This window comes from Equus przewalskii, chromosome 8 (genome assembly GCF_037783145.1).
Source record: "Equus przewalskii isolate Varuska chromosome 8, EquPr2, whole genome shotgun sequence".
In the NCBI taxonomy this organism is placed as follows: Eukaryota; Metazoa; Chordata; class Mammalia; order Perissodactyla; family Equidae; genus Equus; species Equus przewalskii.
The window spans coordinates 5524892-5551559 of record NC_091838.1 but is presented as its reverse complement, the minus strand read 5'-3'; the positions used below and the strand labels follow the sequence as shown (position 1 = coordinate 5551559).

Genomic DNA, 26668 nt, shown 5'->3' with positions numbered 1-26668 from the left:
TGTAAGAGTTCAATCAATATGATGATCTAAGATATTCACATATAAAACAGTTAAGCAAGACTAGTAATAAATAGTGTATTGAGCAACCATGTAAAACTATATAAATAAGACTAATTTCTACCCATCCATTACTACATCAAACAAAATGGATGGAAGTATTTAAACCAAACTTTTGGAAGCTAATGTAGTAATTGTATATCTTAAAATACAGGTTATTGGCATAGCCGACATACCAACATTCACCTTGGAAAGACCTTGGGGCACTGCACAGTGAAATGTAGTCATACTCCTGATCCTCCTTGAGTACGTGGAGAAGCTAGGTCATTACTGATGTAGAGATGTGTTTTTAACCACCCTGGAAGAGAAAACACACAGTCGTTTCAAAAACGAGCTTCAGATCAAATCACAAGAGGAATCACTAGGAATTGCAGGTTTTGATTTGTTCCTGAGGTGCTTTTCACATGGGCAACTCTCTGGAGAGCTCTGCACATTGGAAAGCAACGGGGGTTTCTTAGACTGTGGTTATAATTCCCCTGAGCAAGGCTGGGGAGGCAGGCAGCCGCTAATAACCTCTGGATGTTCAAGGAAGAAGTAGGTTGAAGGAAATAGGATTGCGAGGACACAAAAAGAATACAAATAGAAGCATAGAAAAAGCAGGGGCTTGGAAGTAGGTCAGATTGCATTAGATTTTGGCTTCAGAATTTACAATAAACGTGTCCTTGGAAAAGTTATTTGACCTTCTTGATCTTTAGTGTCACCATGTGAAAAGCAGAAGTAATTTAAATTTCTCAGAGTTCTTGTTTGTAAAGTGTCTGCCTTCCACACACAATAGCAATGATGACTATTATAATTCCCAGGTTACATGGAGATTTTTAAAATAGTTTCCATATATGGTTTCCAAAGAGGCAAACCAGAGTTTCTGTTGTGGCATAAAGTAGAGGTGATCTTGTCTCATACAGAGAAACTGTCCACTCCATTGCCATTTCTCTCCAGTGAGTTCAGCAGTATTTATGCTGGTGGACAAGAGTATCCATTTTTGTTAAGCTACTGAAGCTTGGAGAGTCTGAATATCTAATGAGGGATGTTGTGGTAGTTAATTTTAATCTCTCTCTCTATACACACACACACACACACACACACACACACACACACACACACTATTGCTTCTGTTCATCCAGAGAATCCTGACTAATATATGGGGAAAAAAGACAGAGGAAATAGTGGGTCCAGCACTTTGAAAGTTAAAATTTAAAAAAATTTGTTACATTTCATATTAAAAAATATGTATCATAGTAACTATTCTTGTCATTGTCTTTTTGTAGAATCTGATGGCTGAGAATGACCATGTTTTAGGTCTGGAAAGGACTGAAAGAAGTAACTCTTTCTTTTCCTCCATGAAAGCAGCCAACTGAGTAAGTTTACAGAGACCTCCCAACTGTCCAACTATTGGCTCTTGGATTTTTTCACATGTGAACCCTGACATTATCGGCAAAAGTAAAACATGGGAGAGTTTGACTTTGAGGACTTCACAAAGTGCTTTAAAGGGTCATTATTGATCAGCTTATTTGTTGACCTATCTTGGCTTGGCTGGAAGAGACATTTAACTGCTGAAGCACATAGCTGAAGCAATTGAAATTTGTGATATTTTTTCGGGTCACCTTTAATATAATTAAACTGGAGTTAATTGTACATATATTTTACTCTACAGGTAATAAAGACAAATTAAGTATTCTATTCACAACACTTATTCGCTATTTTTAGGTTCAAAATTTATATATACACACCACTTAAACTTTCCTTTGCTTTCAGACATAGATTAGGCAACTGTCCAAAATCTAGAATGAGCATGAAGGAAACCACTGAATTTCATTATTATTAGCCTCACACTTCTTGAATAACACTAATCTTGCCACTTACTCTACATGCATCTTAACCTTAAAAGAAAATACATTTCAAGAAGGAAAAAAAATAGCATGTCTTTTCAGATCAAATTAAATTACCACAACAAATACTATTCTTCTTTGTACCAACTTTTTTTGAGACTAAATGAAATACTTAGCTGGGTGTAACATTTTCAGAAAGCTGACTGTCACTTCTGGATCTTCCTCAAACAACTAAGCTTGTTGTTGCTTTTAATTTCCACTCGTTCCTGTCTTAGTTTCCTAAAAGAACTTCAAAATTCTTCAAATTGATGCTCCTATGATACATCTACTGAAGAGCTTATAATAAGTGTTCCATTTTCTACTTGACATTTATTCTTGGCCACTATTTCTTTAGTTACTCTTTTCATTCAATAATTTACACTATGACCCATGATATCTCTGCTGTAATTGTTAAAATTCTTAAGTGTCTGTATGTTCATTTTAGCACAGAAAACTGTCGCCTTTTATTTTGGAGTTTGGCCTCATTTTGTCATCAGATTTTAAGGTTCAGATAATCTTTCATAGCATAAATTTGGTGTCTAAGTTGAAGTAGTAACAGCAAGGGTAGGAGGTTTTTCAAGAAGAGAATTTTAATAACAACAACAGAAATGTGTGAGATGGGGGAAATCATTAAATTGATAGAATTAATAGTGCTCTCAAGGCAAGTATTACTGTTTTACCTGCTTCCTGCTTCAGAATACCATCTTGCCTCCATTTTAACATAAATTAATATAACATGCTAATAGATTTTTAGTATGAGGAAGTGCAAAGATATTATTTTGTTCTATTTATTCAGAAAACACACAGTAACATTGATGAGAAAACAATTTCAATGAGAGTTGTGCATTTAAAAGAAGTTGGTAATGGTAGAAAGAAATTTTAGCCTTTGCTGCCAGGATTCTTAAAATAGTGTTGCTATACATTGTAATTTGGGCATAATTATGGAATTTTTAGTAAAAAAAATTGAACTGATTAATTATAAAATTAAAATGCTTAGTTTAACACCACTGGTAAATTCTTGGTCTTTGAAGCTATTGTTCCAACTTGAATATTTGGTATTCATCACTAATTCTTTTCACATAATTTAAATTACATTTGCTTTAAATTAAACTGATTTTAAGTTATTGTATCTTCAACATAGACAGTCACTGTTATATCAAATAGGATTCCTCTATGAATCTGAATGCTGTTATCATCTCCTGGTTAAACAACCCTCACATCTTCATTCTTAAGTCACCTTAAGCCATTTGTTGCCTGGTTTCAATGACCTTAATTCTTTCTTTTTTTAAACTCCAATTTCTAGAGTTTTCATGAAAGAAATAATGGAGAATGGAAATAAGTTTGGCTCTTTTTCTTTTTAGTTCTTCATAAGTCCTTGATGGTTCTGAAGGAATTTTCAAACCTGTCTTACGGTCTGTCTCTGCAGAGAACCCAGCCAAAGATATCTCTTGTTGACCAATGAAAATATACAGAAAAGATTGAATGCTTAAATAAATAAAAACATAAATAATCTTATGCCAAGCTCACAGACATCTATTGAAACAGTTTAAATTTGTCAATGTCACACTGAGAGAATAGGAGGCTTGTAGTGAGTATAATAAACCTGGTGTGATACCACATTTATCTTTTATGAAACACAAAGACCTTTTTATTGGACAACCAAGTCATACCAATACCTTATATTGCATTGGCCAACTCTTCCAACCCACCTTCATATGAAATACTCTTAGAATAGTGCTCCCATTTGTATTTCAGCAGCTGGCCATTTGAACTTCAGATTAGGATTTTACATTTCCTGTCATTATTCTATGTATCTATATAACGTATCTCTACATCATACATATCTATAGCTATCTATCTCTGTCCCTATATATTAGCCTATTTTTCCATCATCTTGAGTTTTATTGCTCTTCAATATGTTTCCTATTTGATATTTTAATTTGGAGTGATGTAGTAGGTTCAGTGTAATATCTATCAGAAAGAGTCAGTTCCTTCTTGTGAAAAATTAATTGAAGAGGTAAAGAAATATAAACAGAAAAGGAGAGGGAAAGAGAAGCAGGGCAGGAGGGAGGGAAGGAGAGGAGGAAAGGAGGGAGAAAGGAAGGAACAGAGGGAGGGAGGAAAGGAGAAAAAGACCTGTTTCCTGTGATTTCATCTAAGTCATAGACAAATTATCATAAGACACATTGTCAAATTGCCTGCTGAAAACTGGATACACTTTCCGTATGGCATAACTATGAACAAGAAATATCAAAATAAGGAAATCTGTTTGGTTCCCCACAATTTGATTTGGTTGCCTTCTGATGTTCCCTGCTGATCCCACATTTCTTTTGCACATACTCTCAGGTCACTGACAAATAAGGTCTGTAGTAATATTGTCTACAAAGGACTGGGAATTTAAGATAAATGACATTTAATGATTTAAATACGGAATATTCTTTTTGGTCCTAATTACCCCCAAATACTACTTTTTATGTAATTTTAAGGAAGAAACTGAAAAAAGTGTTATTTGACTTTCGAGAGGCCCAGGAGCACATTCTATACATAGAAAACGCCTTGTACACAGGAAGAGTTTATAATTGTTGCAGAAGTGGTTTGTTGGGAAACGAAATCATTTAGCATGTAAGAATATGGGCTTGGTAGTAAGTCAGAACTGAATTCAAGGATCTATTCTTGTGCGTTAGTTCCTTCATTTATAAAATTTAAATAATAATTCACTACAAATAGGGAGATTGTGCCCTCTAAATAAGATAATGCATGCGAGGTGTTCAAAGTGATATTAATATCAGCTATTATGAAATACACAATCCAGTAATTCTAATCTAATTTCTTTATTAGGGCGCACTCAAATCTGTTTTACTGAAGAACCCAAAGAACATATCTCTATTAAAAAATACTTGACTCTCTCTACTTATGATTCTAAAAGCATACAAAAGCAAATCCACCAGACAGGAGTAGACCAATTGATTTGATCTAAATTTTCTTCTTCATGTTTTAGTCTGAAGTAACATAGTAAGTTCAATTGCACATCATTTTGAAAGAGCCATTTCCTTCCTATAAAAATGTACTAATTAAAAAAATCAATTAGTGGCCCGCCCGGTGGCACAGTGGTTAAGTTTGCATGTTCCGCTTCAGCGGCCCAAGGTTCCATAGTTCGGATCCTGTGTGTGACCTATGCACCCCTTGTCAAGCCATGTTGTGGCAGGTGTCCTGCATATAAAGTAGAGGAAGACAGGCATGGATGTTAGTTCAGGGCTAATCTTCCTCAAGAAAGAAAATTAAGTTTTTATCTTAAAAAATTAACAGAAAAATAGAAAGAAATGAAGAAGGAAGAAGGGAAAGATGGAAGGAAGGAAGGAAGGTGGGAGGGAAAGAATGAAATGGAAAATATATGCCTAGATGTCAACTGAAAAATCAGTAAAAATGCTCCTCTTAGGTCACTTTCTTCCACTGGTTTCTTCTCTTATGTCTGTGGCTGTTCCTTCATGGACTCCTTAAGATTCAAATCTATTACTTAGATTCTTCTCATTGTATACTTTCTTCCTGGGCATTTTGTCCATATCAATGGCTCCAATTGTCATCTATCTGCAGGTGATTACTATACTTACAGCTTCAGCCCAATTATTCCTCTGATTTTGATATCTATTTATTCAATTTTCCATTCGGCAACTCCAGTGAAATGTGTCAAAGGCAAACACAACTGGCCCAAACTAAATCCATAGTCATCACCTGGGTCCCTCCCCAAAACTGATCATTTTCCAATGTGTCCTGTTTAAACAAACATCAATTCTGCAATCTGAAAACTGTGAAGTCATCAGTGATACATGTCTCTTGCTCACCATCCCTTTTTCTATTGGTTTGTGAAGTCTATCAGGGTGTTTTCCTCAACTACTTTTTGAATGTAAGTACTTCTTTCCATGTCCGTCATGATTGTGCTTGACAAACTATCATTGCCTCCTGCCCAGACAATTGAAATCATCTCCCAGTTGGTCTATTCACATTTTCTCTTGCACTGAAGCCAGAGTGATCTTTCAAAATTCAGATACGACTGTTTCACATCTCAGTGTCAGTATTTTCAATGTATAACAATAGGACAAACTTGACCCACCTTAAAGTGGTCCACACAACCCAGTATAATCTGGCCCCTTAATTCTAAGAAATGGAAAACTCTCTAACCAAAAGAAAAAAAATAGTATTAAAATATATTGGATAGCTCACAGAATTTTCTGGAGAGACACAAAACCAAGTCTGGAGGCTATGCAGCCAGGAACAGTGACCAAAATCACTCCACAGAATGTGTTCCATGAAGACACTTTGGCTGTTGATACAGAACATAAAGACTTTGCTGCTAGACACAGGACACTATTGACACCGATCATGGGACACTGCTTCCAAAACTGCTCCTGGAAACTAGATACGGCTGCTGCTGTTTTCATCACTCTTCAAATTGAAAGGAGTCTAAGAGGTCACTAACTTTTCCTGGCCTGGGTTTTGATTAAATATCAGTGATGAACACTGACTGGCATAGCCTAACCCATAGACTTGTACTCTAGCTTTGAGAGAGCAGAAAAAGTGAGTACACAGAATTTTGAACTTCTGTGATGAGAAGTAGGTACTTCTTCCCAACGAAGGCATTTCACAAACATTGAGAGAATGTTCTTATTGTTGCCAGAAAGATTGAAAAATGCCCAGTGAATTTATCCACCTCTCCCTCCAATTATATCTCATGCTTTCTCCTTTCCAGCCTCTGTCAATATCTTCTAGTCCCTCACATTTGATGATCCTTATTGTCACAAATGTTTCACACATATCTCCATTCTTTTAATGCTCTACTTTCTCATTCTGTACTTAGTTAACTCAGGTCACTCTTCAGAGCCAACTTCAGTCATCATTACATCACAGTGATGACCTTCTGGGTTAAAGACCCCTCTTGCACACTCTCAGAGATACAGACTCACTCAAAGTATTTATCACTGCTGCAGTTTTACATTTGTTTTTGTGACATTTCATTAACACATCATACATTTCATTGTATTAGGGAATATGATTGTTTTTGCATAAAATTGGGTATCTTCGGGATATAGTATGATGTCTAGAATAGAAAAGATGCTTAATAAATATTTTTGAATGAATTAATGCATAAATGAATTCCTAAAAGTTAATTTATGGGTACTTAACTATAGTGTCTTCACATGTACTAATTTTCTAGAGCTGATAGAACAAGCTACCACAAACTTGATGGCTTAAAATAGAAATATATTCTCTCACAGTTCTGGCTGCCAGAAGTCCAAAATCAAGATGTCAGCAGGGTTGGTTCCTTCCAGAGGCTCTAAGGAAGAGCCTATTCCAGGCCGCTTTTCTGGCTTTTAGTGGCTGCCAACAATCCTTGGTATTTCTTGGCTTGTGGTGATTACCACTCCAATATCTGCCTCCATCTTCACATGAGCTTCTCCCCTCTGTGCCTCTGCATCTAAAATCCACTTCTCCTTTCTTTTATATGGATAGTATAATCCCAGAAATGGGATTTACGGTGAACCTTAAATCCTAGATAATCTCATCCCAAGATCCTTAACATAATTACATCTGCAAGGGATCCTATCTCCAAATAAGGTCACATCCATACATACTGGGAATTAGAATTTGGACATATCTTTTTTGGGAGACATTATTCAGCCAACTACAGTCTACCCTCTATCCCACAATAATTCATCTCCATCCCACATGTAAAATAAAATCACCCAACCCAACATCCCCATGAGTCTTATCACATTCCAGCATCATCACTAAGTCTAAAATCTCATCTAAGTATCACCAACTCAGAAAGTCCCAAATGCCATCATCTGAATACTCTAAATCAGGTATTTGAGATTTTGAGTATGATCCATCCTGGGGCCAAATTTCTATCCATCTGTGGACCTGTGTACTAGAAAATAAGTTATATACTTCAAAAATGGAACGATGGATGGACATAGGGTGGACATTCTCATTCCAAAAGGGAGAAATTAGAAGGAATAAAAGAGTCATTGGTTCTTAGCAAATTCAAATTTCAGTAGGTTTCAGAACTGAAAACAATATTCTGTGCTTGATCCTTCACCTGTGGACCTGCACAGTTTACTTTGAACCCTGTTTCTGGGGCGGGCCTCTCTGACCTCTGTCTCTGTGTCTGTGGCTCTACTCTTGAAGTCATTATACCTTTTTCTTGAAAGTTAGCACATGCTCATAGTCAAATAGCCCTACCAGACTGTTTCCTGCCTATAGAATCCCAGAAGTCCCACAGTCTTCCTTTATTTCATCCATCTCTGCCTCTTCAATTCAACCTGGCAATGTTTCTGCAGACATAACATTCTCAAAAACTTTGCGGATCTCCTGTGTATGTCAAAGAGATCCACACCATTAGACAAAAGCCTACTCATAACCCCTTCCTGGACAATCCCATTTTCTTCCTGGTTTCTATTGAAAGGGTTGATGGGATCCATGAATCACACACCTCTTCTCTTTAGAAAAATGTGGTCCAGCCACACAGTCGGGCTTCTGTCCATAGCATGCTTTCTCAACAGTGAATTCTCTAATTTTAGAATTCTTTGCAATCTAGATAGACCAAGAACTTCCAAAATCATCAAGTGTTGGTTTCTTTTTGCTGAACAGTTCTTCCCTCAATTTATCTCTTTCCCCTCAGATTTTACTATAAGTACCAAAGAGAATGCAGGCAGCACCTTCTGCACTAGGAAATCTTCTCAACTAAATATCCAAGTTCATTGCTTACAAGATCTGATTTCCATTCAAATCTAGAAAACCATTCAGCCAAGTTTTCTGCAAATTTATAACAAAGATTGCCTTCCCTCCAGTTTCCAATAACATGTTCCCCATTTCATTCTCAGACCTCACCAGAAACACATTTAAAATCCACGTTTCCACCAATAGCCTCTTCAAGGTGATCTAGGCTTTTTGCATTATATGCCTCAAAAGTCTTCCGGCCTCTACGTATTGTCCAATTTCAAAGTCACTCCACGTTTTCAGGTACTTGTTACAGCAGCTCACCCTTCTGGGTACCAAAAATCTGCATTAGTTTCCTAAGATTGCTATTTAAAAAATTACCACAAACCTGACAACAGAAATTTATTGTCTCACAGTTCTGGAGCCAAAAGCCCAAAATCAAAGTTTTGGAAAAGTTGGTTCTTTCTGGAGCCTCTGAGGGAAAGTCCATTCTATGCCTCTCCCGTTCTTGGTCTGCCATGGCTTGTAGCCACATTGCTCAAATCTCTGCCTCCATCTTCGCATGGCTTTCTCCATCTATTTGCCTCTTTGCCTCAAATATTCTCTTGCTTTCTTTCATAAGGACATCTGTCATTGGTAAGGCCACCCTAAATCCAGAATGATCTTATCCTGAGATTCTTAATTATATCTACAAAGATCCTGTGTTCTGATAAGATCACATTCACTACATCAGATAATACTTGCAAATGTATACGATTGTTTTGAATAAGTATGCATATACAAACAACTATCTATATACACACACATCATACACATACATATAAAACTATAAATATGAATATATGTGTGTGTGTGGTTTATATATAATATTCCTAAGAAAACATTTGTTTCACATTGTAGCATTTCTAAATTGAAATATATCCTATGATGGATGTACATAGTTAATTTCATTAGATTTCTTTTTTTCTCCATAATCTATTCTTAAAATATATTGATCATTTATTTGAACCAAGGAAATATGGTAATTTAAATAACCTTGACTCATTAGTTAATAGATCAAAAATCAACAAGGAGAAAATTTCCAACGATATGCTGTCAGTCCTGCATGGGTTTGTGGCATAGGTGTTTGTGTGTATGGATGTGACCTTTAAAAATCAACTGATCATTTTTACAATGGGATGCAACTGGTTTAGAGAAGTTTATGTGAGAAATATAAATTGACCACAGCTAAGTCGCCAATGGTGTGAAACATTTACCAAAAAAAAAATTTTCATTGCTATAACTTTCTACCATAATTAACAGAGAATTCTGTTCTCTTTTCCATTAGTTCGCTTCTGAATCACTGTGTTTGATACAGAGCACCAAGCTTTCTGATTGGCACTGACAAAACAGAGCCTAGAGACACTAATGGACACCTTTGATGGGGGCAAGAATAGTTCAAAGATTAAGGGTGGTAGCCTGGAAAAGAGATGTCTAATAGGAAGATATCAAATTATTTTTGAAAACATGAAACAATTCTAGGAAATTGGAGTGAGAGTTATAAGTTTTCTACGCAGGGCTGGAGGACAGAACCAATGAACACTGCGTTATTTCATATTGATGCTATTATTAGATACTATGGGTTTATTACTGTTTTGTATTTCAGAAGGGAGGGTGGGCTCGGCTATTTACTTTGCTTGGGGTCTCACAGGCGTAGGCGGACTCTTATCTGCAGCCTCTGGTAGAGGATCCACTTCCAGGCCCTTCAGTTTGTTGTCAGAATTCACCCCCATGCGGTTTTAGGACTGAAACCCTTGTTTCCTTATTGGCTCTTAACCAGATATTACTCTCAGCTTCTAGTGGCCTCTTGCCTCCCAGGCCTGTGAACCCTTCATCTGCAAAGCCAGCAACAGCAGATAGAGTCCTTCTTTTGGTTCAAATCTTTCTAAGCTTTATTTCTGCCTTAAGTATCTTGCTTCCAAATGGAGAAAATTCTCTGCTTTGAAGGCCTCATGTTAATAGACTGAGCCCACCCTAATAATTTACAGTTTCCTACCCATCTCAAAATCTTTAACCTTATTCACACCTGCAGAGCCCTTTGCGCCAAGGAACAGAACATACTCACAGGTTCTGAGATTTAGACTGTGGATATTTTTTCGGGGTCATTTTGTTGCCACAACCATAAATATGAGTTTCAGAGAAGCAGGTTTTGTTTTAATATGAAGAAGGGTTTTCAATGAAAAAATTCTATCCAACACTGGGATTTTATTTACCTTAAAAAAGGTGCTCTCCCCATCAGAAGTGTTCCAGAACAAGCTGAATGTCCATTCTTTAGACATTGAGAGATAAATATTCTTATTTGCAGGTGCACTGCAAGACTTTTAGTTCAATTCTGTAATATATATGATTAAGCATAATTAACATCCTTTTAAATAGTTATTACCTTGCCTCACTGTTTTAATTATTTGGAAATCTCACATTTAGGAAAATGTCTATTTTCTGCAGTGTCCCTTGCATTTATAGTCATGCTTCTGCCATACTTATTTAAGAGATATGAAAATTGTTCCTGTTCTTCCAATCATAAGCCTGCATTGCATGATGGGTGGGAATGCAAGGCGTTCTCCTAACAGATTTACCTCTACTCTGAAAGTGACTTTGAACTTAAATTAGCCTTCTCCAACTTTAGAAAAGAAGACTTGCAATTTTTCCATCAATTTACCTTTTAGCTCAACTTTTAGACCTATAAATTCTATTTTAGCTAAGCTTTGTCTTACATTACATAGTTTCAGAAGAATAAGCATAGAGGAATAATTATAGTGCAAAAAAAAGACCAGACTCATAATTATGTCACCTACTGTTTATAACACTAGACATTATTCCTTAAAATGACACTGAAAGAAATTGGCAGAAGATGAACTCCTAACATTTCTATTGTCAATACACAGGTTTAAAAAAATACATTATTGACACTGGTAATAATTATTCTGGGAAAGAAAGTGATAACCTTTAAAATGCCAAGCTATTTAAACTTTTCAAATTTAAAAAACATATTATTTGTGTGATGTGTCAAGAATATTTAACTAATAAGAGCTCTACTAGCATGTGCTGACAGTAGGCTGACAAGCTCCAAACCAGAGCAGGATGAAGGCAGCCTAGAACCCTGTAGTAATTATCTATGTGAGTCATATAATGGTCTTCTAAATGTCATGTTTGTAGAAAGAATGGCAAGAGATGCCTTAATGAGATATAGGGTGCCTGTGTTCGAGGACTCTAAATTGTGCTGCCATTAATAAGTGGTGGCAGATTAAGGGGATATATCACCAAAACAGAAATATGAAAATTTGAGAGACTTTTCAGTGGACTTTCAAAATTCTTCTATCTTCAAATACCCAAGAGTCCTTGCCTAACGTGTAAATTGCTTGGCGCTGAATCATGTCTAGGTATCACTTTTTTTCCCCCATTTTGGAAAGGATTTTGATGTTGTACAAGTCAATGAACAAATGAACTGAAATGAACACAGACTGTCACTTCAAGAACCCATCTCCATGGCAAATAACGAAGCTGGAATAAAAAAGGAAACAAAACATATTTCCTGTCAGTCAACTGTCAGGGTGTTTATTTGTTTCTTTAAGCAGAGTACTCAGATAATAGCAGGGAAAACGGATTTTCGCCTACAATGTTGTTTAATAAAGGATTTGGGTGAGCTGAGGATATTTTCCATTTATCTCTCAGGTAATTGCAAAATAAAATTCTTTTATGATTCTAGAGAGGTCAGAAAGCCTTTTCTTCAAGTTGTCCTAGTCATAGCAGAAGGTAAATAAGCTAAAATACATTTGAAAAAGTAAACTAAGTGAATAAAATAAACTTGAAAGAAATAAAAGATCCTAATTCATTGTTTTCTGCCCTTGTATTTTTTCGTCCAGTGATGTCTGATGTAAATGAAGGCAAACTCGTGTTGTTTGACCTCAAATATCTTTTATCGTTTGCTTTAACTGGCTTCCAACCTGGTAATGACACAAATGAGACGACATGATTTATGTAGACACTCTTGTCATGATGAGTGAAAAATCAGGATGAAGTTCCCCCGGCTTTAGAGACATTTCCATAACAAAGGCCACCAAGATGAATTCTCATAAAATACTTTTACAGACTGAAGGTCCAAGGGTGCAAATTATGAACAGGAAGACAAATGAGGTAACACATTTTAGGTAGGAGGAGTGCTTTCCCTGTAAATTATGGCCAGCTTCATTGTAACAGGCACTCCGCCCTCCGCGGGGGGCACTTTTAAAGAAGGCAAGGGCCTTTATGCCAGATTCCAGATACCAGCCCTGAATTCTGTTGCAGTGACTCAACCTGCAGACATTTGGCTCTTGAACTGGATGCTCAGTATTCTCTTTCTGCATTTCTTCAGTATGCATTGAGCTCCAAAATATGCTACTTTGAATTCCAATTCTTGTCCTTATTGAACGTAAACAGTTTCTCCCTCCGTTTCCTAATATAATAGTGCCTTTCCTTTCTCTTACTCTTCCATTGCTTCTGCACTCTCTATCAAGATATAACACTTCTGTCTAATTGTCCCCACCTTGACTTCTAAATTATGCCCTAATTTTAGTTTTAAATCACAAGGGAAATAAAGTCCACGTTTCTAAATTAAAATGTTACATAACTAACATACATTAATACTTGGTATAAATTTGTCCCTGGAGACCTTTCTTAGGAATGTCTCAGAAGAATTTTGGTAATGTCAACATGAATATCATTGTAGATTTCAGAAAAAATATAAAATATATGATTTATATCTTCAGTTTTAAGTTAAATTAATATGTTTATACCCCATACACACTTGGTTCTCTCAGGAGTAGTCTCTCTTTATTAAAACCGTAGTTTAGAAATAAACCATTTATAAGAGTGTAAAATAATCACAATTGTTATTGTTATCATATCTGAATCTTCAAATAGTTTTCTTTTAATTAAAAAAATTTGGTTATTCTGGAAAAACACATTTTTTTTCCATCCATTAAATAGAAATAAAATTATCAAAGAAGTATGTAGTTTGAAATTCTGTTCTCTTTGATCAGAATGGTGCCTCTGTTTTCTCTTTCAAAAAATAAAAAGCAAACAGGCAGGCAAGAAAAACAAAAAACAACACTATCAACTCAATTCTCTAATATGAAGGACTTTAGGAATTAGAGGTTACTCTAACAGTGTGTAGAGAGAAGTTACAGCTAATCAAATAGTCTGCGGCTGCTTTTATGAAATTCCTAATGGAGAAATGCATACACTTTCATATTGCTTTATATCCTCACTTCTTGGTGAGTCAAAGTGCACACGAAGATATTAAAAGCTCCTAGAAGCCCTGTAGTAAGGAAGCCTATATTAAACCTTTCTCAAACTTATTTGACAATAAGCATTCTCTTGCACAATATTTTTCATAGTCATTATTGACAGTTAACAAAACACTCATAAAATAAAAATAAAGCTGAAGTTCTCAGGTCAGAGGACATTGATTAATTTGAAAAAAACAAACTATTGCAAGAGTTATTGGTTTGATTCTTAGCTAGTAACTTAAATATCTTTGAACTTTCATAGGCTTATTTTCAAAATGAGCATCATGCAAATGATACCTACCTATCATGGTAGCTACAAAGATTAAATAAGTATTCAGAATCAATTTTAGACAACAAGGCACTAAGCAATTATTTACAATAGGGAGATGTATATTTTAAAAAGTTTAGTTTTAGGTCAGACTTATCTTCAAATCCTTGCTTGGCCATTTACTACCTATATGACATTTTGCAAACATCTTTTCATTTGTGAATATAAGTTTCCTTATCTGTAAACTGAGGTTAATAATATTTAACTTGCACTGTAGGAATTGGAGATAAAAATTTGAAAATCCTATGATATAGTTGTTTTCCAATATATGATAATAATTTAATTTAGAATTTTATTTTTAAAATTTGTGTTATTAGTGGTGAATATGGTATAAAGGATGTGAAAAAGTGAGAAAATACATATATTATCAGAAACCTGGTAAAAAGAGAATATGTAATTTTTCTCTCTATAGGAAAAGAAATTACTAGTGGTTTCTGTGTTTTCAAGAAAAAGGATAAAAAGAACAGTGTTAAACATGGCAAACCATTCTTTTTAGTCAATCATTAAAAATAAAAAGAATTATGATAAAATAATTATGATAAAATAATACTAAGTTTAGTAATTTACACTATGTATCATACTCTGTGATAAGAATTCTACATTCCATATCTAGTTAACTACTTGAAGCAGCTCTACGGCATGGGTATTATTATTACCTTTCCTTTAAAGGAAAGGAAAAGAAAGTTCCTTTAAAGGACTAGGATATATAAACGTAGTTGTCAATAGAACTTTTCATCAAATATTTGCAGCACTTTTCCATCTGAGCACAGGCTAGGGGTACTTCCTGGCCCCATCATTGTTGGTGGAGCCATGTGACTAATGGCGGTCAATGAGTTTTGACTGAAAGTCAAGAATTTAATTGCCAGTTCAAAATCATCCAAGGCTCTCTTTGGTTTCTGGAAAAGTTACAGAGACTATTCAATTTTGGCTGCCACTCAGCTTTTTCCATGAGTGACTGGAATGAGCAGAGTTTCAATGAACATTCCTTTTCCCTAGATAAACTTCAACGGACTCGACACATGAATGAAAAATAAACTTATCTTGTTTTAAGTCACTAAGCTTGGGGCCTGTTTGCTACCCCAACATAAATGAGCCTATCTTGATGATTAACATATCAGAAATATATTCATAGCAATATAGTTATGAAATGAAAGGGCTAGTATTTGAACTGTTCTCTCATACCAGAGCCTTTGCTCATAATTCTAAACCTTACTTTTCCTCTCCAAATATGGCAAGTAAGGTATGGAAGAAATCTAAGAATTATGAGAGGATGTTGTCTAATGACACATGGACCGAACTAATAGCACCCACTATTACAAGTGTTACTGTCAAAGCACATATTAAGAGGCTTAATGAGTATTTTTGTGAAGATTAATGATAAATATGATGAAAGAATGAATCAGAAACCCAAAGAAGCTCGAGAATAAATTTGTGCATTAGACATGTGTGGTCCATTAAAATAAAAAAGTGATGTCTCAATGTCTAGTTTCCTTTAGGACCAGCTCAATTTCATCTCTGTTTCATGGGGGCATGCTAATTTTCACTCTTCAAGTAGAGTTTCCATGTAGTACTGTAAAGCGTCTACAGTAGTAGCACTCAGAAGAGTACTTTTACCAGTCTGAGAACTTTTCTAAATCACAGAGATAATTTAAAAGCATATTAAAAGATGTAGAAGTAGATGATCGGTTCAATAAAGGAAAATGAAAAAGGAAACCAAGATTGGCTGAGCTGGTAAATTAGATTAACAAAATTGAATTTAGAGGAAATACAACTTTGACTTTGCAAAGTTTAAATAATCATTTCAGTTTGTGGAAAGAGATTGTTGAAAATTTTTTGGCAAAGTCATTGCTGGGCCTCTTTTCTAAAAGATTTACGTTTTCAATAACACAAATTATAGGCTACAGAAATAGTAGGAAGATGTCATTTATCAGAGAGGCAGAGAGTAGGCACAGCCTGTACAGCCAGAAAAATTAGCTGGAGACACATTAACGTGAAACGTCTTAAAATGAAATACTCAACAAGAGCCTCAGGATTCGACGTTTCTGTATCTTATTAAAGTCATCATTAGTACTTTGCAGCAATTTTATACTTGGATTTCCAAATACCTTAGGGGCAAAAGATTATCATTATCCTTATTCTATAGATGTGAAATGAAACTATAGTTAAATTGATAAAAGCTTTTAAAGTTATGCATACATAAATATAAGTTGAAATAAAACCAAAGACTGCAGATTTCAATTCCGTACCTGTGAGACAAAGATACATTAATTTTAACTCAACTCATTTCTTTTCTTGATCATGATAAACAATTACTCACAACAGAAGAATTGTCTTTCAAAGACAATAAGTGACCTATTTTAATGCAAGGTCTATTTTATTTTCTCTATTCAGCCGTATTAAATTTTAAAATTCTAAAATTTAAAGTAAATGCTTTATGACCATTCTTAAAAGAGATATATTTCACTGTGAACTTTTATCTAAGATTTTTTTTATTATATTAGTGAAACTATTTGAATAAAATCAATTTTCAACTGTTTCATAAACAAAAAATATTTTTCCATTTTCTATTAATTATTACATTACATAGAGCTCCAAAATTACATTGAATGCTATACAAATTGTCTTTGTTTCTCTGTGTTGTTATAATTGATCCCCAATGCCTAAAAAGCCATGTACATGAGGACTGCTTGAATACATTGTGGCATCAATTACATTTACAGAATGAGCTAAGCCAGTCTTCATTGTAGCTTTAAATGTGTGCCATCAGTAAATTTTTATTAGGCTGAATATTGACAGCAAAAGTTTAAGAAAAATCATATCAGTATTTAATTAAAAATTTTATTTTTGAAATATTTACATTTTTAGGGGATGCTTAAATAGAAAGATAAAATTGTCAAAATACTTAGTGGTCACTCAACGGCAGCCACAATTCAATATTTCTTTCACTCCTCAAACTGGTTGAATTTTGAAGGATTGAAGGATGGGCTTGAATGAAGTCAGAGGAAGTGAGAAGGTGGGTGGTAAGAGATATTGGTTAGGGGACCATTCCAACAATTCAAGAAAGAGATTGTGGTATATTAGAGTAAATGACTGGAGATGGTATGAAATGAACAAATTCAGGAAATACTTGTAAACTAGAGTTGTTCACGTTATCGTGTAATGGAATAAAATCCATGAACTTGATGTGTTCACAGACTTCCTCCCTCATCTGACTGACCAAATAAAATTCTATAATTACCAGCTTAATTTAGTTTTCTCCTCTTTCATAAAAAGGACAAATATTCTCTTGTAGAAAGTCAAATGAATTCTATTAGATAATCTAGGTAACTGAATGCTACTAGAAATTGATTGCTGGAAGCAGAAGGAAGTAAAGCTGGGGTGGTAGGCGAAATTCTAAGATGGCCCCCAAGATTCTCTCCCTGTGATGTGTACACCCTGTATAATCTCCTCCCATTGGGTGTGGGAGGGCCTCACCTGATTTGGTGAGCCCTTTTGAAAAGAGTAGTTAGAGGTCAAAGAAAAGATGTTAGAGAGATATGAAACAAGAGAAATTTCTCTCCTGTTTTTGAAGTCTGCTGTTTTCTGAGAGAACCATGAGGCTAGGACTTGAGAAAATCTCTAAGAGCTGGTAGCGACCCCCGGCTAATAGCAAGAAAACAGGTACCTCAGTTCACAACCACAAGATCCAGAACTCTGGCCTCCACCTAAATGAGCTTGGAAGAGGTTCCTGAGAATGGAGCCTGGCGTATACCTTGATTTCAGCCGTGCGAGACCCTGAGCAGAGAACCAGTTGTGCCATACCTGGACTTCTGACATGCAAAGCTGTAAAGTGACAAATGGGTTTTGTTTTAAGATGCTAAGTGTGTTGAAATTTGTTACACAGTAATAGAAAATGATATAGATGGCAAGGCTGGGGTGAAGAAATAAGCAGCACAGAAAGAGTCTGTAGGACTTTACAATAGACAAAGCTAAAATTCATAGAACCGAAAGGAGAACTAAAGAAGTACCTATACTTCGAGAGCTTGACACACATTTCTCAATAATTGGTAGAACAAATAGACTGTACGTCATGAAGGATAGAGAACACCTAAACGATACAACCAAGCTGACCTAGTTGACGTTTATAGAATATTTCAATAAACAATAGCAGAATACACATTCTACTTAAAATAAAGCGCTTATCGTTCAGTTACATAAATCAGCAGATGAGTTAAGTGGCAGCTACACTGTGTTTATCCTCAACTGAAGTGAAATTCCCAAGTCATGAGACAGTAACAAATATGATATCTAATGACACCTTCAAACCAAACTTTTAAACTCGAGTCAATCACCATGCCAAAGAACAATTCAGATTAAAGTTGAAATCAGCAGATAAAGCAGTTGCAAAAAATTTGACTAAAATGTGGAGTGTGGCAGTGAAAAAGTTAAAGGCATACTAGTGGGGGGAAAACCCTCTGATGCCCCACTTCTCATGGTGCCCTAAACATGTGCTAAAACTTTGCTTAATGGTTAATCCAGGATGCTCTATTGAGCTGCCCTTTCTAAAAACTCACATAAATGGAATCATCTACCATGCAGTATTTTTGTGTACGTGTTCTGGAAATGTGTTTAATTACTATTTTTCACTTAATGTAGGGCTATTTGGATTCTCTATTCATTTTTAAGTCAGTTTTGGTAATTGTGTGGTTCAGAGTTTGTGTACATTTAATGTAATTTGTCAAATTTATTGGCATGAATTTGTTTAGAATATTTTCTTAATTTCACCCTGATCTCATTAGTGACATCTTAACTTAACAGTATCCTCACTCTTTCATTCCTGGTAATGTAAATTTGTATTTTCTCCTTTTCCTTTAATCAGTGTAGAGACATCAATTTTATTGATCTTTAAGATTCGCCTTTAAGCTTTGTTAATTCTGTTCATTATTGGTGTGACTTCAATTTTATTGATATCTGCTCTTATCTTCCATTTACTTCTCTTAGGCTTAGTCTATTCTACTTTTTCTAGTTTTGTAAAGTAGAAATTATATTATTTATTTTAAATGTTTTTTATTTCCTATATGTATCTTACAAATATTAGTTTGCTATATTCTGGTTATCATTTAGCTTGAAATATTTTCAAATTTATCTTGTAATTTCTTCTTTGACTCATGGATTACTTACAAATACATTGCTTTTTTCCTGAATATTGATGTGTTCTATATATAATTTTAATTTTTGATTTCTAAAATAGTCCCATTAGTGTCAGAGAACATATTATGTAGTAGTTCATTCTTTTGATTCATTAAGAATTATTTTGCCCAAGGAAAAAATCAATTATGTTGAATATTTGGCATCCATTTGAAAATAAGATATTTTCTGAATTTCTCATGTGTTTTCTCTAAATGACAATTAGCGCAAGTTAGTTGATAGTGCTGTTCAAATCTTCTATAGTGTTATAGTTTTTTGGTTTAGTTCTTCTAAAAATTTCTGAGAGAGGAATATTAAATTCTCCAATCATGATTTTTTGATTTGTCTATTTTTCCATTTAGTTCTGTTAATTTTTACCTCCTTTAATTTGAATCTGTTGGTAGAAGCATACATACTTTGGATTTCTATGATTCCTATTGAATTGACACATCATTATGAAAGCTCTCTTTTTATGTTTTACTAATCCAACTTTGTTCTATTACCACTTTGCATGTTACATACGTTTCTCATCTTCTTGCTTTCAACCTATACTCATATATGCTTATATAGTTAATTCTCCCTTTTAAATTTTTATGAATATATTTGCCTTCAATTTGAGTTTTTATTGGACTATTATTTAATGTTATTAGTCATATACTTGCATTTAATTCTACCTCATTGCTATTTTGACTATTTGCCTGTTTTTATTTTCTTATTCTTGCTTCCTACTTTCATTTGGGGTAATCAAATATTTTTGGTGTTCCATTTTAATTTCTCTACCAGCTTTATAATTATATATTTTTTATTTGTTAGTGGTTGCACTGGAAATGGCTATATGCATCCTTAAATGACCACAATCTACCTAGTCTTACTGTGCCACTCAGTGTAAAATATGAGAAGCTTATAAAAGCATATTTACATTCACTCCACATGGTCGACAGTGTAATTCTCACGTATTTTCCTTCTACATGTTATAGACTCCACAGTACAGTGTTACTGTCTTTGCCTTAAACAGATACTTGTCTTTTAAAGAAAGCAAGAAAAAAATCAATCTATACACATTTCAATTCCTGGGGACTCTTTATTCTTTCTTATAGGTCTAAATTTCCATGTGATATTATTGTCATCCAATCTGATTAGCTTGTTGCTCAATTTTGTAGTGTAGCTCTTCTGAGGACAAACTCTTTCAGTGTTTATCTGATAATATCTTTACTTCACTATCATTTTTGAAGGCTATTTTTTTCTGTGTGTAAAATTCTACCTGACGGTTTCTTATTTTCAGCATTTAAAAATGTTTTTCAATGTCTTCTGGCCTGATGTATATTGTTTCTGATAAGAAGCGAAATGGCCTTTGTATCACTGTTGACCTGTATGTAATGTGTCCTAGTTTTTGGATGCTTTGAGTTTTTTTAGAATTTTTCTTTATCGTTGCTTTTAGTAGTTTGACAATGACGTGCCTTGGTTTGATTTTCTTTTTACTCGTTCTGATGGAGTTTTCTAAAATCTTGGCTCTGTAGGATAATGTTTTAAAAAAACACTGGGAAATTTTCACCCATTAGTCCTTCCAATGGTTTTATTATTATTATTCTGCCTCATTCTCTTTCTTCTATACTTCTGGGACTTCAGTTAAATGTAGGTTATTGTGATTCTTATTGTGTCATAAGCTACTGAGATGTCTCATTTTTGCCCTAATTTTATATTGTATTCATCAGATTGGATGATTTTTACTGATACTTGTTGAAGTTTATTTATACTTTTTTCTGTAGGGTCCAATATACTGATAATTGAATTTATCTTTTAATTTAATATATTTTTAAAGTTCCAGAATTTTAATTTGGTTTTGCTTATGCTTTATATTTCTGTACCAAGATCTTTCATCTCATTACCCATGTCCATTTTTCAAAGTCTAATAAAATATTTATAATAGATATTTTAAAGTTAACTGATTATTCCAACATTTTTGTCATTTTGGAATTTGTTTCTATTAACTACATTTTTACTGAATATGTGTAACATATTCTAGCTTCTAATATCTAGTAATTATTTTTTTAAATGTTTAATAGGTTTGAACTATGTGCCTAGCATTTTTTTTTTTTTAAGATTGAGCCCTGAGGTAACATCTGTTGCCAATCTTCTTTTTTTTTTTTTTCCCTTATTTTTCTCCCCAAAGCCCCCCAGTACAAGGTTGTATATTCTAGTTGTAGGTCATTCTGGTTGTGCCATTTGGGACACAGCCTCAGCATAGCTTGATGAGCGGTGCCATATCCATGCCCAGGATCCCGACCAGTGAAAGCCTGGGCCAGCAAAGCAGAGTGCAAACTTAACCACTTTGCAATGGGCGGCTCCTAATATCTAGTAATTTTGATTGAATGATAGACAATGAGGATGATATATTTTATGGAGATTAATCATTTTGTCTCATTTTATTTTGTCTTGGCAAGCAATTCTCTTACTTGTAGAACCTTCTGATGAACGATCCTTGGTTTTATGTTTTTGCCAGGGCAGATCTGGTTCAGTTTTGATTTTTAGTCCTAGCGTGTGTTCCTTTCTCTCAAGACGTTTCTGGAGATTTCGTTTCATTTCTGGGGCATCAACTGAATGCTACAGATGCGCAATAAGTTCTCTCCTTTCTGGCTACACTAGAACTTCAAGATCTCCCCGCACTATACAACCTTTGTCTTCTTTTACCTCTCACCCCTCAGAAGCTGCTCTCTGCTGGGGCTCATGGAGTCCTCCCTGCACTTGTGCAGCTTACTGTACCCAGGAGCTTACAGGAAGCCCTCAGGTAGACTTCTAGAGCCACACTCCGCTCAGTGCTTTCCTCGGCCGCATCCTACTTCACAAATGCCAGCCACTGCCTTAGTTTTAACTCCAGTCTTAGTCTTTAACTCAGCAAGACCATATGCTCTGCTTTGACTCCCTATCTCTGCACCACAGTCTGGAAAGTACCTCAGAGCAGAAATTTGAGGCCAATGTGGAGTTCTCCTTACGTGTTCCCTTCTCCCATGTATCCAAATCCTGTGCTGCCTGTTGTCCAATACCTATGTACATATATGAAGAAAACAAGTCCTACCCCACTTACTCCAGCATGGCCAGAGGTTTAAAATACTTCTGGATTTTCTTAAAGGTGCTACAGGAAAGGGTGCATGTGAATGAAATTGCTGTAGGTTTTACTCATAGAAATTGTAAAGTGACTGACTCCACCTAGAATTATGCATTGTGGCAGCCTTCCACAGATGTTGAATTATTGGGGTGTTGTGGTAGACAATGGGGCTAATATAGTTAATTGTAAAATTCATTTAGTTCTCTAAAAAGAGATGTATCATTAAAAAAAAAAAAAGGAAGAGAAGAAACTCTGCTGCTGAGTAAGCCAAAAAATTTTAACTGCACCCTCTGAAGAAATGCTTGGCAATAAAGTGTGATTGACAGAAAAGTCGTCAGGTTTGATAATGACACAGAAACCTGAAAGGACAGACATGGTTTTTCGTTATTAAGGAAGCTTTTATTTTATGTAAAGTAAAATTGAAATGAAAAACTTCTAAAGAGAAATTTTTCTTGGAGAACCACTTCATCAAATGTAGTTATTATTCAATATTTGTTCCGGGATATTTTTAATATTAGCCGAACTCTGGTTCCATTTCAGAGATCAAACTAACAAACAGCCCAACTATGTCAATAATTAAATCACAGCTTGATGGCTACTTCTTCAGTTTAGCACTTTGCTGGAATAGATGTGTACTATACAGGAAGAAAAATTAAATATAGATGACTAAAAACTTTTACTTTACTGATTTTTGTCTGTTTTTTAAGTTTAATTCATCGTAAATGTTCCTCCAGACTCCAAGCCTACTGACAGAAAATCAGCCAGCTGTCAAGCAGAGTTCATGTTACCGAAGCAACGTGAATTATTATTATTTTTTTATGTGAGGGAAAAGTAACAAATGGAAAACAGCTGCCAGGCATAGTTCAATTCATTATTGTTTAATGCAATAGACAGAGGTAGAATCTCATGAAATATTAATTCCACCAGAAATAGAAGCACGATCATAGGCACTTCCCTCAATCCCCTACAGCGCTAGGGGAGCCAACGCATAGCTGTGCGATCAGCTTGGGTCTCTGTATGTCACCCAGTCTTTATCTTGTCACAGGAGGGGTTTATGAATGGTCACAAGTTTGTGGGCAGTGATGTCAGAAGAGGCTTCTTTTTCCATACAGTCCAAACAGAATAATTACTATACAGTGTTGGATAAATCATATATTTAAAACCTTTAAGATATTGTTATAGATTATTTACAAAACAAATTTAATAATTGATTTTAAAGAATATCTGTTTTTGATAGTGGCCTTGCTCTGATCTGATCAACAAAGTAGTTATTAATTCCATAATTTAAATTTTTTTCCCAAATGAGACAGTGGATCTCCACTGTTACCAGGAAAAGGTGACCAGTTCTGATAAAGCTGTGAAATTAATATGCTCTTGCACTCTTCTAATTCCTTCTTAATCATAAAGAAGTCTATTTAAAGCACAATTTTACTTTTTACTCCTAATCTAAAATCTATCCATGGCTTTCTATATTTTTTAGCAATTAAAATATAGTACTATGGCATGTAACATAAGACCTTCCTTGACCTGACCCTTGTCTGTTTCTTCAGGTTTATCCAAAACATTTCCATTCTCAACTTCAGTTTGTGAATTTCAGCTACCGTAATTTTCTCACATTACACATCCTCCGAATCTATGCAATAACTTCTACCCTTCCTCACTTTATCTTGTTCTATGATTTGCCTCGTTTTCATTCTCTAAATTTCAAAATTTCAAGTCAAGCATCATCTCCTTCAGGGGGCAATCTCTAAACTCCTTCTGCTCTCCATGACTGCTCTCCATTATTTGTTTTCTTCTGCATTTTTCCATAACTGTTACCATTTTCTTTTTTTTAATTGAAGTATAGTTGACATACAATATTATACTAGTTTCAGGCGTAACCATTTTTAATTAAATATATATCACGATTCCTTGGTTAAAGTGCATCCCTCTCATTACAATCTGAGCTCCATAAGGCCAAGAACTATTTCCATTAAACTATACAACTATAATACTACTTTGACCTATCTGTTTATTGAATGCCTAGCAAGTAACAAGTGTTACTATTTGTCGAATAAATAAATGAAGGGTTTTACTTGGCTACCTATTAGCAGTAACATAAAAGGAAATAGTTTTTAGGCCAGCTATATCATCAGTAGAGTTCACCCAAATATTTCCACCTAACCATTAAGCAACGCTTTTGACTCATATGAAGAGTAAACATATTAACTTGCAATGAATTTGGTCCTAAGTTTCATTCCGTTCACGATTTATTTCTACAGTTATTTGGTTGCTTCCTCCCTGTAGGGCTCTTTCCCCAACTAGGCTTCTACTCTTCTCTCTGCAAGGACATGGGCTCTGCAGTGGCCTTCTCTCACATCCTTCACAGATCCTACTCCTATTTGGGTACCTGGTAGACGTGTAATAAATACTGGATTTATTACATTGAAATAGATTTCACATCTCTGCATTTTAATATCAAAAGCAAGTAAGAAAACACAACTGAGAAAAGGCATTACAAATATACAAACCAATTACCTGTTTTCCTATAGACAGGAAAAAACAGTTTAATACACCAAAAGTAGTTTGGTTGTTTTGGTGCCCTGGGGACGTAGACATGCAGACAGTGCAGTAAACCTCCTCCGGGCAGCGACTCCTCTGAAGGTGGTGAGGCGGGTAAGGAAGTGAGCGGGGAGCAGCATTTTCATGCTGCTACTCAATAATCTCTGATTTGATTTGTGGCTATTTATTGGGGAGAAATAATTCAAGACAGTCAACAACCAGGCTTCAGAGGAACATATAATGTCTGTTTGGAAGGAGTGTGTGATGAGAAAATGGTATTTATATGATGATAAGGAAAAATTGATTTTCTTTGCCAAAAAAAGAATTTTAATATGAGCTGTTCATTTTGTGCAGTTACAGGTGTTTAAGCAACTAAAACTAAAATTACATTATATGTATAGAAAATGAGTATTAAATTAATTTAAACTGTTTTCATTTATTCTATAATCTGTCAAATCAGTTTCCACATGAGTTTAGAAATTATAACAACTACGATAATTAAATAAGCTACTTAAAATTTCATGATATTCAAAGTGGCACCTCTATCATAGTAATTTTGTTTCAAAGAGCAGAAAGATTATTGTCAGGAACATTTCATTTTGTAGAAAATGAGAAAATTAAAAGTGCAATTATCTTTTCTTACTTCCAAATTAAACCACCATAGGTATAAAATTGTCAATTGAACAAATAACTATATTTGGGGAATTACATTTTGGAGCGCATGAAATACCTAGCATCCTGGAAATTGGATTCAATTCACTGTCACAAAGAAAAAAATGACTTTTTTCTCTTGACAGATAAGATTGTTTTATTTACTTAAAATTATTTAGAGCAAAACATATATTTTCCAACTCTCAAACCTTACCTCTTATATGGTAATTGAGTTACTTTTGTGACTAACATAAATGTATCAGTCAGGATTCTCCAGAGAAACAGACCAATCAGATATATATATAAATATATATAACAGGAGATTTGTTATAGGAATTGGCTCACACGATTTCGGAGGCTAAGAACTCCCACCATCTACTGTCTGCAAGCTGGAGACCCAAGAAAGCCGGTGGTATAATCCAATTTGAGTCCAAAGGCCTGAGAACCAGGAGCACTGATGTCCAAGGGCAGGAGAAGATGGATGTCCCAGCTCGAGCAAAGTGGGTGAGTTTGTACTTCCTCCCCGTTTTTGTTATATTCAGGCCCTCGACGGATTTGAGGATGCCCATCCACATTGGTGACAAAGACCTTCGCTACTCAGTCTACAATTTCAAATGCTGATATTTTCCAGAAACATTTTCATAGATACACTGAGAAATAATGTTTTACCAGCCATCTAGGCACCCCTGACACCAGTCAAGTTGACACTTATAATTAACCATCACAATGTGGGACCAAGATAATAAAATACATGAGGTAGGAAACATTCGTTGATAGCCTCTCTGGAGTCTTCATTCTATCATCTGATTCCTATTCATTGAGAATTCATCCAATTTTCACTTGGTTTCTCCTTTTCCTCACGCCAAACCTACTCTATGCAAAGAATTTTCTATTAGTCGTTTATTCTTTAATATGTGTTCTCTTTTCTCCTCTTCTT

The 26668-nt window shown here is 34.9% G+C and overlaps 1 long non-coding RNA gene across 3 annotated transcripts in view; it reads right to left on the bottom strand.

Moving 5' to 3' along the window:
• The window catches only part of LOC139084999 (uncharacterized), a 426452-nt gene that overhangs the window by 298862 nt on the left and 100922 nt on the right, over positions 1-26668 (bottom strand). For 2 of the 3 annotated variants that reach the window (XR_011542938.1, XR_011542939.1), the window contains exon 2: positions 244-355. This is a non-coding gene — a long non-coding RNA (uncharacterized lncRNA). Of the gene's footprint in view, positions 1-233; positions 356-26668 lie in introns of all 3 variants that reach the window. The other variant, XR_011542937.1, reaches the window with a different exon arrangement.